At 36.2% G+C, this 9,317-nt stretch overlaps 2 long non-coding RNA genes across 4 annotated transcripts; both read left to right on the top strand.

Annotated features, from left to right (window-relative positions):
- The first annotated feature begins 351 nt into the window (after positions 1–351).
- On the top strand, positions 352–4,531 carry LOC132295903 (uncharacterized). Of its 3 annotated transcripts, none has more exons than XR_009478566.1 (5): positions 352–753; positions 2,675–2,770; positions 2,849–2,938; positions 3,086–3,321; positions 4,425–4,531. It is a non-coding gene; the product is annotated as an uncharacterized LOC132295903 (long non-coding RNA). The 3 variants fall into 3 exon arrangements; XR_009478565.1 differs by having other exon boundaries at positions 353–753; positions 2,855–2,931; XR_009478564.1 differs by having other exon boundaries at positions 354–753; positions 2,849–2,931.
- Positions 4,532–4,626: 95 nt separating this feature from the next.
- LOC132295897 (uncharacterized) lies at positions 4,627–5,329 on the top strand. Its single transcript, XR_009478563.1, has 2 exons — positions 4,627–4,722; positions 5,112–5,329. It is a non-coding gene; the product is annotated as an uncharacterized LOC132295897 (long non-coding RNA).
- The last annotated feature ends 3,988 nt before the right edge of the window (positions 5,330–9,317 follow it).

The raw sequence follows: 9,317 nt of genomic DNA, 5'->3' as shown, positions 1-9,317 counted from the left end.
TTATACGGAGTATTTAATAAACACAACTTTTAAGTCCATTACTCTCTTGAAAAATATAGGTTCAAATACCTTGAAAATATAAGTCCAAATATCCTAACAGATAAGAGTGCAATCTTATCACAATTTTATCACTTCTCTTTTTATTGCATTTTTTTTATGCAGTGATCTTTTAAGGAAGCAGAGGAAAAACGCTACAGAAGCGCTCTCACTCGCAAGAATACATGCTGGAGTGCAAAAGGAGACACTACAAAAAAGGATGGGTCTAGCAGCAAAAATAAAAAAATGCTGTTAAAAAATCATTTTTAAAAGCACTTCATAAAAAATGCCGTTAGAAGTAAAAAAAAAAAAAAATGCCGCGTCATTTTTCATATTCATTATTCATTTTTTATTTTTCTTTTTTCATTTTTCATTTTCCAATTTTCTTTTTTCACTCCCCACTTTCTCTCTCTACCCCCAATTCTCTCTCGCCGCTCATCGTTTTCTCTCTCGTCGCTCCTCGCTTTTTCTCTCTACCCCCAGTACTCCTTTCTCTCTCTCTAGCTCGACTCAGACTGGTCTCCTCGCTCCTCGCTCTTCAATGGAGAGCTTGATCTACCAAAATTATACTACGAACACAGTCCCGATTGTGCTATTTGAGCATATATTCTGTTGTGTTATTTGATTTGGGAGCCAAATCGACATCTGATCCGCCAAAACAGGCCAACAATCATCGCCAAACAAAACTGTTGAGTTCATCAGTCTATCCACTTGCAGGTAAATTCCATCAATATTGCTTTGTTTTTGTTGGATTTCATGCTTTAATTGGGGATTTATGTTAATCTTATAAGAAACCCTAGCTTAGGTATCAGAGTTAGACATCTTCATCTTTCGTCTCCTTCTGCAAGAACTTAGGTATGATGTTTGGCCTCTCCGTCTCTGTGTACACATATATATAGCGATGTAATTCGCGTTTTTTACTGTTAGAGGACTCTAGTATATTAAGTCTATCCGATTTAATATTGTTTCCTTTACAATTTTCACCTTCCGTAGTATGGTAGTATGCTCTGTTGCTGACATGTTATGTAGATTCATTGCTTTGTTTAGCTTTGCATCTGAAATCTTTATATACAAACTTTTGCTGTATATAATTTTGTATAGACTTGTGTGGCAAAAAAAAGCATTCATTCTTCTTCCTTTTTGTGACCAGCATTAGTATTGTTCACAATTGCAACCTGTGGTTTTCCTTTTTGTGACCAGCATTAGCATTGTTCACCATTAGTATTTATGAAATGTGGAAATTTCTTCTTTGAGAATGTAATATGAATTACATGAAGAGTGTCTACTCTCCTAACACCGCAGCACAATGTAACCAACACTAGATGATGGCCTTTCCTTACTTGCTGCTAAAAGGATTCATTGAATGCATGTGCTCATGAAGGAACCATTTAGTAACCCTGCTATACATATCGCCTTCATTAAAAGCTTTATCAACCATGTCCATTACATTAACTTTTTTGTTATGAAAATTGCTTGAATTTTGTCTTGTGCATGATCTGTCTATATAAGAGTTGGATTTTACCTATTTCATTAGTTATGTTGTTCATTCTGCAAACTGTACATACGAGTTCCATACAAAAACAATTTTTACCTACACAAAATCAGTCTACCTCCAATCTGGAACAGTCAATACCTTCTCAAAATTGCAGTACTACTAAAACTGGAGGTATATGAATCTTTGAAAATTATTTCAATAAAAACCACTCAAACTGCCCCCACCAATACTCATCAGGTAACTTCATAGACAAATGATAAATTTCAAAAGCTTCCTTATCTTTTTACCAATTATAACAGTCTTTTTGGGTTCAGTGATATATTGATTTTTCTAGGAAAAGTACTGTACTTTTTTAGCAATTTTCTTTTTCTAAAATCTTAAATTTATGTGATTACCAGTACATGCACCACCTTTGTGTTTGTTTTTATTCACGTATGCTCCTAAAAAAATGTGGGATCTGATTATTGTTCAGAACAAAAGACTGTGAGAATGACTGTTGATAAATTTTATAGATTTTTGTCATACCTAAAATGTCATTTGAAATGCACAAATTCACACATGTGTATATGAATAGTGTGAAAATGCATTCAAGACATTGATTTGGTGAGCCCTAAATTTGATATTGACAAAAATTGTATTCAGATCCCACATTGAAATGTAATAGTCTGCTATGTGATACATAGCATTTGGATCTTGTTCCATTGAGTGTAGCACTTCACTGAAACTGGGGGTAGGGAGAGGCGCCGTCATCTATTACTGTGTGTCTTCTTCTCTCCGAGTTCTTACTGTGTGTCTTCTTCTCTCCTTAGGGCTGAATAATACCTGTTAATGGAAATGGTCCCCAACCAAGGCTATGTTTATATGCGATCAAAGTTTTCACTTTAAATGACATGTCACAAGAAAAATGGACCACTTGCAGAATAATTGAGTTCAAAATTGCATTTGCTGGTCCTCAAGGTTTTCACGCCACATGTTTTTATGCTTTAATTGAGTCAGCCTATGAAAAGATAGCAGGTAGTGAAAACCTCCGATATAATAAAGCAATGGATAATGCTCTTCATTGATGTTACATTATTATCCATCAATTATCATAATGCATTAGGGCTTCAAACAAAAATGAAACAACTAAGAATTGGAATGCAGGTCCAGATGGATGGTAGAGATAACAAAAACCAACCCGCAACTTATACTGAACAATATTCATATTCCACTCAAACTGACCCTATTAATACTCGTCAGGTAACTTCATAGCAAAATGATAAATTTCAAAAGTTTTCTTATCTTTTTATCATTTAACTGAACCTCATTTTTGGGTAGAGCCAGATGGATAGTGGGTATAACCTATACCAACAAACTGCTCCAAATGAACAATTTGTTGCTCGTTCTCAGACAATGAAAAGGTGACAAGTAATCATTCTATCCTATTCTAATCTACCTCATCAAGTCTATCTCATTATAATCTACCCTCTCCTTAATGGATATAGCTAACGTGATGTGCATTTGATTTATCTTGAATTATTTTAATTAACTTGAAATTTTGTTTTGTTTTAATAGGGCATGAGTGAAGTTTTTTTGTTAAGTCTCAAAAAGCCCGATGTCATAGTAGCTTGAGGAATTCTTTTGAGTAAGAACCCACGTTCAAAAGTAAGGGGCATTGAATTGGGACATCATAATTGGGAAGTAAGTGTTACCATTCCAATCATGCGAGAAGAACCACTACCTATTGCTTCTGCACATTTCAAAACTATTGGAGATAAGCTGGAGCTAGCGTTTCTTGGCCTTCTGCTTATGTAAGTATAATTTAAATTATCTTATTTTAGTAAAATGAAGTAATAAGGATTTTCTTGCTAAATGGGGTATCATATTATGTTTAGCTAAACACATTGCTGTGTATATCAATTTTCAGTAGTTATTGGATTTGTTGAGATTCAATTTGCAGCCATGTTTTACCATTTTTTTGGGGAAGCCACAAATTAATCAAGGTCAATGATAAAATATGATGCACCTGATTAGTAGAATGAAAATGTTAACAGATGGAGTTATCATTTTAATTTACTTCTATATCCTGCCATTTGTTGTCCTTGGCCTAGACCATAGCTTAGTATATAATCACACAACATTTCATATGCTAGAATTAAGCTTTGAATTTCATCCTAGGGTTCAGGATTTCAACTGGTTTTTATTTTTTTTTCTATTGTTGGGCATTTTGAAGTGAGCAGCAACCCACTATTGTAGTGACTGTTGTTTCATAGATAATCTCAGCACGAGCAATGTAGATGACAGGGAGAAAAGGGTTTGTATAGTTTTAGGTCCTTTGTAGACAAGGTGTACTATAAAATTAGCTTATATGCCAAACTACCAGCCGAAGTGGCATCATATTTTTGGTTTATCTGCAACCGGCCGGACGTCAAAAGAGAGTCTGGAATTCATTTTTAATTGAATAATGGGGATCATTATTTAGGTTAATTCCTTGATTATTATTTTTTATTTTGGAGTTGATTTGAAATTTATAGAGGTCCATGTACTTTTGGACTATCTAAAGTGTATTCCAAAATAATTTGTACAATTGAAATGTCTGATAATGCAACAGTTTATGTGCCTAGAAATGATGCTAGTCTCAGCTGATGCTATCTGTTGTATTGGATTTTACCACTCTATCTATTATTATGCATAGAAAACAGTAGTGCCAATAAAACTACCTAAGCCACACATAATGGGAGCAAGAGCGCATAACTTGAAAATGATAAACTCTGTAGTTTGAAGCTTTGATTGGAATTTCATTTGTAGCTGCAATATTTTTGTAATATTAGAGCAGAACTTGAAAATGGTTGGTGATATGAAACTAGAAAATAATAATTGTTAGTTTCTAATAGGTTAAATGTTTTATTTCCAGGTTATATATAGAGAATGATGACTTGGTGGATGACAAAGATGAAACTCAATCTGCATATAACAGAGTTATATTGAGCTTCTCCTCATCAATTTGCAACTCTGTTTAAAGGCACGTCCATTGTAAAAATATTTTTTTATGGATGTCGTGTCTAATGCATACAAATTTTAATCTTCTCATCATATATTTCTTCATTGGCTGCAGGGCTTCCTTTTTTGTGCATTTGACATGTCTGGCATTGGTTGATTTGGTTTCTCATTGGGAATGGCATGGGATAATCTTCTACTACTGCTGTCTTCAGGTGAGAAGTGAGCAGTATTTGCTTCCATTAAATTGTACAATGAGATCATTCTAATATTGACATGATATAATTTATGCATTATTTTTTTGTGAACATGATGTGTAGATAAACTGCATGTAAGCCTTTCTTCACTTTCTGCAATAGAAAATATAGTTATAGTGTGTCGAAATAATGAAAAGGTATTCATACAGATAATAAAGAGCGGCCCACAACAGAATCTTAGGTCAGACTTGCTTGATGTTGATGATGACACCTCTTGGCTCATTCTGTTATTTTTGTGATCTGATTGTTTCCTTCTTCTATTTCGGACTTATTTGATGCATAATTGTTGTTTGTATTAATTCAAAATTTAGTTATTGGTTTCTAATACGTTATATGTTTTATTTCAGGTTGCTCGTAGAGAAGGATGATACTTGGAGGATATACATAGTCTCCCCCTTTTTTTCTTTTTCTTTTTAAACAATTTGATGAGACATTAAAAATCTTTTATTTCCCTTGTTATTGAGACATAGCTACACTAATAAATGCATTGTAATTCCTTTTTTTTTTTTTTTTTCTCAACTTTGTTGTGAATTGAGTTTATTTCATAAAAAATTTGGTTTATGAATGGATTGACCTTGATTATAAGAATTTGAATTTTCCTTAAATTCGCTTCATTTAAATATATTGTTATATCATTTAAAAAAAAAAAGTGTCATTTTTGGCGGCGTTTATATTTGCTGTCATATGTTTTTTATATATGACAGCAGATACAATTGCTGCCATCCCTATTGCGACACAGGTTATGACAACAAATACAAACACTGCCTATCAAGTAGCTATAGCAGCACTTTTTTTTACTTCTAATAGCAAATAAAATTGTTGTTAAAGACCATAATTGTTATAGTGAGAGCTGATTCAAGGAAATTTCCTTGGCTTCGCTTGGATCGGATCATCCTATGAACTAGCCTTGCCTTACTTGCTTGATCCAAAGCTTGAAGTAGATGCACAAAACCTGTAATCTCCAATCAATCTTCTTTCTCATATTCTCCATCTCTTTCCCTCCATCTGTCTTTCTATAAATACACACAACCATATACTTGTATATATCTCTTTATCTTCTTTTTTTTTTTTTTTTTTTTTTGACAAAAAATCTGAACCCGTGTCCTAGCGTGTCACCGGTGTGTCCGACACCGGTACTACAGTCCATTCTCACGTGTCGGTGCTTCATAGGAAAATATCTAAGAATACGTGGAGGGTGTCATGTGCAATACATGATAAAGATTTTCACACGTCTAAAATTCATGATGTAGGTGTTGATGCATATGAATAAATCATTATTGATAAATAGTAAAGTGCACTGAACTGATTAAAGCCTTCTTTTTTTGGAACCCCTAAATTATCAGTTTGTTGCAAAATGTTTAAACCCCGTTAGAAATCTAACAGAAATTAAGGCATGTGGGTCACGTGAGAGGGCAAAAATTTTAAAAAGACAATTGACCTTATAGCAGTTGAGAGCGAAAACCATCAGCAACTTACTACAACCACCAGGCCTCCACCGTGCCACCATCCCATCGTTGTAACTTCCACCGCCATTCCCACCTTACAACGATCGCGGTACCACCACCCTTACACCGGCGTCGCCACCACCACTATCCCTACAATCGGTAGGGAAATCAAGGGAGTGAGACAACCATCGGGCCTCCACTACCCCACGTACCATCCCATCATTGTGATTGCCACCACCATTCCCACCTTACAACCACCACGGTGCCATCACCCCCACTCCAGTGTCGCCACCACGTACCACTTTCCCCAAACACACAATCGGCAGCAGAAATCAACGGAGAGAGACAACCACCAGGCCTCCACCACACCACCATCCCATCGTTGTAACTGTCACCACCATTCCTACCTTACAACCACCACGGTACCATCACCCCCACATCGGCGTCACCACCACCATTATCCCCAAACCCACAATCGGCAACAGAAATCAATGGAGATAGACAACCACGAGGCCTCCACCGCGCCACCATCCCATCATTATAACTGCCACCACCATTCCCACCTTACAACCACTGCGATGCCACCAGCATTCCCACCTTACCACCATCGCGGTGCCACCACCCCCACTATCCCCAAACCCACAATCGACAGTAGAAATCAACTAATAAAGAAAATGGAGGCGTCGCCCCCACCACCACCACCATTGATTCCTCTACTGTTGAAACCCCTTCCTCTGCCGATCCCCTTCTCTCCAAGGGTCGCAACGCCTCCAATTCACCAAACCATCACTCGACCGCCTCATCCGCGAATTCCTGGACTGTGTAGTCAAACCTATCACCCACGGCCTCAAATTTTTACGTCATTGGCAGAAGATCGTGGGGGCATTGGTCTGGGCTTGGCGTTAATCTCTGTAACCTCTCCTCTAGCCGTAGTTCTCATCGTCTCCGTCAACAATTTGGAGAGAACGTGAAGGGGAGGGAAGGGAAGGAGAGATGCGCATGAGAGAGAAGTTAGGGTTGTTAGTTTTTTTAAAGGGAAAATTACGTATACATGGAGTCAAAGTTCCATATTTACTTAGAGACTGAGTCAAAGTTCCATATTTCTCTAAAATGGATTGTTGAGGTGGCACATGATTTTTTACTGTTTAGAAAATTGTGGTGCCTAAAATGCCCTTCCCTAACAAAAAAGTAGTACCTTCAGTGCAAAACAGTAGTACCTTCGGAGAAAAAGTAGTACCTTCGCGGGTGTTTAAAAAACATGGTACCTGAACGCCAAAAAGTAGTACCTTTAGTTCAAAAAAGTAGTACCTTCGAAGAAAAAGTAGTACCTTCGTGGAAGGGTATTTTAGGCATCACAATTTCTAAACAGTAAAAAACCATGTGCCACCTCAGCAATCTATTTTAAAGAAATATGGAACTTTGACTCAGCCTCTAAGTAAATATGAAACTTTGACTCCATTTATATGTAATTTTTCCTTTTTAAAATTACATAAACGCTTAGGTTTTTATGAGGTGGCAGATTAAAAAATAAAGGTTTTTTGGTACAATATACCCAGTTTTGCCACATCATTAGTCAAAGTTGGATAGAACTCAAAACGGTGTTATTTAATTTAAGGACCAAATAATAATTTACATTTTCTGTTAACGGCCTACTAACTATTGCAATAATTTGATAGCTTAAGGAAATTTTACTTACATTAGGGAATTTCTTGTAATTGGGTTGTAGCTCGGATAATTTAGTGCACTTTATCTTAAATGGTGATGAATTCAAAAGAAAAAGGTGTGCAACAGTATAAAGTAAAAAGGAATAGTAATGTGTAAAGTCAAAGTGAGCATCAAATGCAAAGAAGAAAATAAACAGTATTTGTGAGCACATGAAATGGGTTGTCGACTAATGCATCAAATGTTGCCTATAAATATCTTTGCAGTTTTTTAAGTGATGCTCAACATTTTTTAAAATGATTGAACAGTATTTTAAATTTTTAATAGTACATTTTTTATTTCTATTTTAATATTTTTTTAAAAATTTAATATATATTTTTTAACTTTTTCTTAATGGTTATATTTTTAACGGCTACAACATACAAAAAAAAAAAAAAAATTAAATAATTTAATATTTATTATAGATTATAAAAATTAAACAATGTAGGGGAGAAGAGTAAAAAAAAAAATGCAAAAAAGAAGCAAAAAAAAACTAATTTCTGAAATTTTGTTTAGCCAAACAGGCCCTCGAAACACTGCTACAGAAGGAGGAAACCTTTGCGTTGGCGCGTCTCTAAGGGTAGAACCGTAGAAGTAACGCAAGTGAGTCCAACACCAACTTGTGAGAGAGAGTATAGGAGGAGGTGTGAGAAGAGGAGAAATAAAGAGAGGAGAGATAATTGTAGAAAGAGAAAATCGAGTTGAGTTTGTGAGTGTGTAACCGAAGTATTGGAGTAAATAAAAATATAAGGGATTTTTACATATAAATGTATTTATGAAGCCATATTTACTATTGGGTTAAGTCAAAGTTGGATAGTTTCAATAAAATGAGGTTAACCTAAATGCTGACGTGGACATGGGTTTTACTGTTTATTTTAATTGCTTACCTAAAATATCCTTTTTTTTTTTTTTTCTTTTGAATCAAATTACATTACTGGCCCTTTCTCTCTCCTCCTCCGTAGCTCATTTTCTCTCTCTACTCTTTCTCATCAGACCAAAACTTCTTTTCTTCTCAACAGTCCCCTTTCGCTATGGACTCTCTCAGTCTCTCTCCACAAAGAAACCCAACAACAGAGGTCTTCTATGACAACAGAAGTTTGATACACCATATCACCCTCAATTCCTCCTCAATCGCCCTCATCATCAACCCCATACCCAACCTCTCAATCGTCACCCGATGACACGACCATGGATCACGATCTTGATTCGACCCACAACGAAAGGCCTGAGACAGCAACGATTCCGGTCACGACGCTCCTCGAACCCAGTTCCACGACCACAGCCCGATCTTGATTCGACCCACAGCGAACGGCGGGTGCGACGATCCGAGCTCTACGGCGCCGCCTTTGTGGTGGTAGTGACTGGTGAACTTTGTTGTGGAACATCGCGAAATCATGGAGGGCCACC

This window comes from Cornus florida, unplaced genomic scaffold, assembly GCF_030987335.1.
Source record: "Cornus florida cultivar Cherokee Brave unplaced genomic scaffold, ASM3098733v1 CherokeeBrave_3.0.0_Hap2_Chr01, whole genome shotgun sequence".
NCBI classification, from domain to species: domain Eukaryota; kingdom Viridiplantae; phylum Streptophyta; class Magnoliopsida; order Cornales; family Cornaceae; genus Cornus; species Cornus florida.
This window is presented reverse-complemented; position numbering and strand designations above follow the sequence as displayed.